This window comes from Alligator sinensis, unplaced genomic scaffold (genome assembly GCF_000455745.1).
Source record: "Alligator sinensis unplaced genomic scaffold, ASM45574v1 scaffold1892_1, whole genome shotgun sequence".
NCBI classification, from domain to species: domain Eukaryota; kingdom Metazoa; phylum Chordata; order Crocodylia; family Alligatoridae; genus Alligator; species Alligator sinensis.
In genome coordinates, this window is record NW_005842966.1 from 201,795 (window position 1) to 207,550 (window position 5,756).

Below are 5,756 nucleotides of genomic sequence, written 5' to 3' on the forward strand. Positions count from 1 at the left end.
ATAGACCTCCCCTGCCTTCTGACTTCAGACTGACACAGCTACCTGCCTCTCATGAATAGATCTACCAACCATGAATTTATCCAGGCTCCCTTATTGAACCCATGCTCTGCTCTCAACCCCTACCAGCCCCCACAGTGATGAATTTCATGCATTCTCCACATGCAGGTCACACAGCCCTGCCTTTTGTTAGGTTTGAACCCATGGCCTGCCCATTCCAGCTGATTCTCCTGGTACTAAGATCCTGGGATTTGTGGAAGAAGTTCTCAGTTCACTTGGTCCAAACCCTTCCTGATTTTGGAGAGCTCTGTCCTATCCCCATCTCAGCCTTCTCCTTTCCCAGCTGAAGACTCTCAGACTTTTTCAGTCTCTCCTGGTATAGTGACAGCTCCATACCCCTGATCATTTTGCTTGCCTTTCTCTGGCCTTGTTCTAATTCTACTCCATCCTTTTGAAGACACAGGGACATAGTATTCAAGCTGTGGGTGCCCTGCAGATTCTCATTTCCCTTCTTTGAACAGAGGGACTGCCATTTCCTGGGTCAGACCCCAGATCCACCTTGCCAAGTCTTCTGTGTCACATGGGCAGAGAGTGGATGCTGAAAGAGAGAGTGAACTGGGTCTGACTGGGGCTTTCCCCCCCAATTCCTCTCTCCCTTGCAGCCTCCAGCATTTAAGGTCTAGAAAATTGATTCAGAGGCTGTGCCCCTCACTCCTGTGCTCAATAGTTACTGATGCACCTGTTCTCCAAGAATGTGTCCAATGCCTTGGTGAATGTGACTAAACTCTCAGCTACCACCACATCTGGTGGCAGTGAGTTCCACCCTTTAATTACCCACTAGGTGGAAATGAACTGCCTTGTGTTACTTTTAAACTTAAGGCCTCCTAGTATCATGTGGTGACCCCTTGTTCTTGTCCTAGGAGAGCTAGTCAGTAATAAATCCCTAGTGACTGTCTCTGCCATTTAGTATTTTGTAAACTCTTGATGCTCAATGTTCTCCCCTCTTAAACATCTTTTCTTAACTGAACAGGCCCGTCTGTCTGCCTATCCACTCCACATGCCATCTGTCCACCTATTCACCCTACACTCGGTCATCCATCTTTCCACCACCCCCATTCCATCCATCCATCCACCTCACACACCATCTGTCCATCTATTCACCCAACACTCCATCTGTCTATCCACCCCATGCTCTGTCTATCCACACCACTCACTCTCTCTCCCTCTCATTAGCCTCTCCTCATATGAAAGCCATACCATGAATCATCCTTGTTGCCCTTCTCTAGGTCTTTTTGGAGGTGCAGGTACCAGAACTGGGCACAGGATTTAAGGTATGGATTTATAATGGGGCATCATTACATCCCTAACATTATTTGACTTTCTGACAGCTGCTGTGCACAGAGCTGGTAGTTTTAATGGCCTGTCTAATGACCTGCCCACGTGATGCCCAACATTTCATTGGCTTATTTGGTCCCCATTTCACATGGAGCTGATGGATTTAAAGAACTGTCTACAAGGGCCCAAAGCTCTCCTGAGTTGCAACTGCTAGCTCAAGACCCACCATTCAACCAGAAGAAAGAGGAACAAATGGAGCAAAACCTATGTGAGCGACACCACGAGAGACCAGCCATAAAACCATGTTTCTAATTAATTAAGGCTCCATCTTGCTCATTAACCCACCCCCTCCCCACACAGATATAACACCTGTAGACAGGATAGGACCAAGTCCTTGACTTTCCAAGGAAGCCTACAACCAAGGGTGATTATGAAGAGCATTTTGCCTTCAAGACCCATTTATCCCTCAAATCCAGCTTACTGCATTTTCTAATGTACAACATTCCTCAACATCAGAAAGGCAGAATGAAGAAAAAAAAGATTTCTTTCAGGAAGCAACTGAGCAGCAGCAGGGAGTGGGCCAAGTTTGCTCATGATACTGCTTCCTGCATGCAGGTTTTCCTTCTTTCATCAAAACTGCTCTTACCATATTTCTCACATATAATGTGCACTTCCATTTCTAGCAGCTGTGGAGGAAGGGGTGGGGGGAGAGAGAGGAGGAAATGGTGCAAATTATATGAGAAAATAAGGTATTTCCACTGGGGGTAAAAATCACCTTCCTGCCCCAGCTGCAGGCACATCTGCTTCTGGATCTGACCAGGGCTTTTGAGTCTTTATCATCTGAGATCTGTGTTTTACAACACAGCTGTGGAAAACCTGCCATGTCTCACCCCAGAAGCAGCTGCATTTCACTGCCAAGCCAGGAAACATCTATTTGTTAAGTTTCTTTGTGAAGAATGGGACTGTTAGGTCAAATAAGACCATCCGGTGAGTGGAGAGACAAAGGGAGGGGTTTAAGGAAAGAAATTTTTATTGTCAAGCATCTAAGAGGGTTTCTACAAACAGAGTTAAAAAAAAAAGAACAATTAAAAAATAAATTGACAAGTTTCCTTTAAAAATATTTTTGTGGATTTTGTGCCTATTTTTTCCCTTTTTTTTTTCCCTTTTTCTTTTTAATTCAGAAAATCCATTGACATCAGATGGAGCTGGGTGGGAGCAAAGCAAGAACTACCACCAGGCTGTTTGGATAATGGCCGCGAGGCCAAATCAAAGTAATGTCAGGACCAGGAAAATTCATCCAGGTGTCTCAAGAGAGTTGGGAAAGATGTCCACAGTGAAACACAGAGGACAGGGAAGACAGCCCCAGGCAAGTGTCTATTAGGAGAAGGGGGAAAGCACCCAAAAGTTGGGAACCACTTATCTGTTCTAAGATGTTCCCTAGGACAATGAAAATCCTACTCTTTGCTAAGATTGGAGCTAACAGGAATGAGGATCAGGAACCTTGTCAGTTTCACAAGTCTTTGATTTGGCCATGACCTCCTGCTGCCTGGAAGCTCTCAATAGGTTGAACCCTTGCGAGTTGAGGATAGGTCCTGTTTCCTAGCAAAGGCAATTCCTCTCAAGGGAGAGGTTAACAAATTTAAAAAAAAATGCCTTCCTTAGAGCCCCAAAAGGTTTCCACTCGATTTGCCATATCAAAGCTTTGAAATTGACAAGGGGCAATTGGTTGCAAAAGCAAAAGAAATCTAAGCACCCTGAAAACTGCCTTGGCTTTGTGGCTTCTTTGAGAACCACACACACACACACACGCACACACACAAGGTGAGGCTGGTCTGGGCCTAGGGTTTGAGAATCCAGGAGTCTGGGCTCCTGGCCCCACCCCTCAACTCCCCCTCAAGTAATATCAGTCCATCTAGGAACTGGGAGGACCCAGGAGTCCAGGCTTTTAAGTCCAACCCAGGTCTCATTCACAAAACCCCAAGTCTTTCCAAGAGCTGGGAGAAACCAAGAGTCCAAGCTCCCAGCCCCTACCTCCCTCTTGGAGCTGGAAGAAAAACCTAGGAGTCCAGCCTCCCGGGGCCCAAGCGTGTGCCCAGACCCAAACCAGCACTCTGTGCAGAGATCAGATTCATCCAGACACACCCAAGTTCTTTGCCCACTCTGGCCCCTGGGAGGCACTATTTAATACTTCTTACCCCTATCCATGTACATGACAAGCAGCTTTTACCCCAGCAGCTCAGGCTGGGACTGCCCTGCCCTGCAAAATCATCAAGCACTTTGGCATCTTGAGGCCCAATGGAAATTGGGCCTTGCAGTCACATGGCTTTTGTCAGGACCAAGGCAAGAACAGACTTCAGTGAACCCACTACCAAAAAACCCTGTCCCCTTTTCCCTCCTTACCAATAATTCTCTGAACATCAGCTCACTGGAGACCAGGAATAGTCTTGTCCACAAGTCTTGGTACCATATTTTCTTACATACAACACACCCTTAAGACTTGTACCTTGTTTTTGGTAAAAAGGGAAAAAAATAGAAGATTTTTCCCACATGATGGCTGCCTAGAGCCTCATCTTTAGCTCACTCCCCATCTCCCTTTCCTGTTTAACTAAAGATGAAACCCTAGCTGCTGCTGAAGTCTAATCTCCATGAGTGGAGCTAGGATTTTGAAAAGAGCTTAAAAAGTATTTCTGGTGCTGTGAAACAGGAGAGACCAGGACCATTGCCCAAAGAAAGGTTAGTTGGATTAGTGGAGCATCAAGACTATTAACAAGCAAAGAGGGTCATTAACACCTGTGGAGTGAAGAACAATGAACTGTGAAGTCAATGGACTCCCTCAGCTGCCTCAATAGAAATGCCACAGCTGCTGCCAAGTGGAGAAGGAATCAAAGGAAGATGCCTTCTACCCCAAGTGAAAAATCAGCTTCCCTGATTAAGACACAGCCCAATTTTGGTGGCCTTTTTGGGGGGAAAGGTTGAGTGTGATAGGTGAGTATTTATAGCTATTTCTTCCTTCAGAGCTAAGAGGAAAGAAGGTGGAAGCATGAGAATGCACCTGAACCCTCCACTCTGTGCATTCAATACAATCCCTGCTCAGGCCTGTCAGTTCCCCCTTCCTCTGGCCCCACCCACACTCTCTGGCCACTCACACACCTAGCTCCTCCCACTTCCTGCCAACACCTTTCCAAGGATCTTGCTTGGCTTCATATCCCCCAAGAACCAAGTTCATCTTGACCACTAGGAATCCTCAGATGGATCCTAAATACCTTGATGGATCCTAACACCCTTCTTGACTTCCATGTTCTTCTCTGCTGCAGAGAGAGGAAATTCAAGCTTCTCTCTCAGGGAATAAATAATCCTTGAGGGGATTTTGGCTCCTAGCTATGGAATTTCCTCTCAATTTTAATTTCACTGAAAGGAGAGAGACTTAAGAGAGCTGCCTAGATTTTATCAATATCGCTGCCAGACTGATCACAAAGGGAAAACCATTTTTTCGTTTCCCTGCTCAAGATGCTAATTTTCCGTTACCTTTTCCCTGCACATGGTTCCACAGATAATCAAACTACTGTGTTTTCCTGTATACCATACACCTCTAGGTGACCCACATCTTGGTTTAGGAAGGCAGCCTACAGAAGAAAGAACCTTCCCCTCCACCTGCCATGCCATGCCATGTCATGGCTGACCATATGCAGCAGCTCACTGGCTGCTTCAGGCACCAGTGACAGAGTTATTCCTCTCACAGCTATAAAGAGCGCCTCATCTCCATGCTTCTATTCCAGCATAAGAAAATCAGCTTCTTCAGCTAAAACATGAAGCCCATCTTTGGAAATCTGATGGAGGGTGGAGAAGGCAAATGTGATAAACCAGGACATACAGTAACTTTGATCTACTCCACATCAAGCCAAGATAAAAGAGGGACAGACCTTGGGTCCAGCTGGCAGAGAGGGGGACCTTGGTACCCACCAATTAAAAAGACACAAAAACAACCACCCACAAAAGAACCCTCCCTTCTGGCTAATGAAATGTGTGTCAATTGCCATTGGCTGTAATTGACAAGGAAGAGTAGGGGAGAGGGAGTAAAAGGGATGTTTCAAAGAACTTAAAACTAAGTAGCTGGTCACAAAGACCTGTCATGTGACTCAACTCTGGATTTAGATGGCAAAAAGAAAAACACCAGCCAGCTACACAAGGTCACAGCCCTGTTTTTGGCTGGGCCAAGAGTTATTACTCAGTAGTAACAATCATTCTGCTCCCAGATGCCTCTTATTGACTTTGACCCAGGTGACACCTTCTAACAAGCTGGGGGAGGAAGACAGAGAGTGCGAGTGAAAGAGGGAGAAAGAAATACCATATTTTCCAACACACCCTTAGAAATATGCACTGTGTTTTTGAAAGGCAGAATGAAGAAAAAAAGGAGGGTTCCCCCC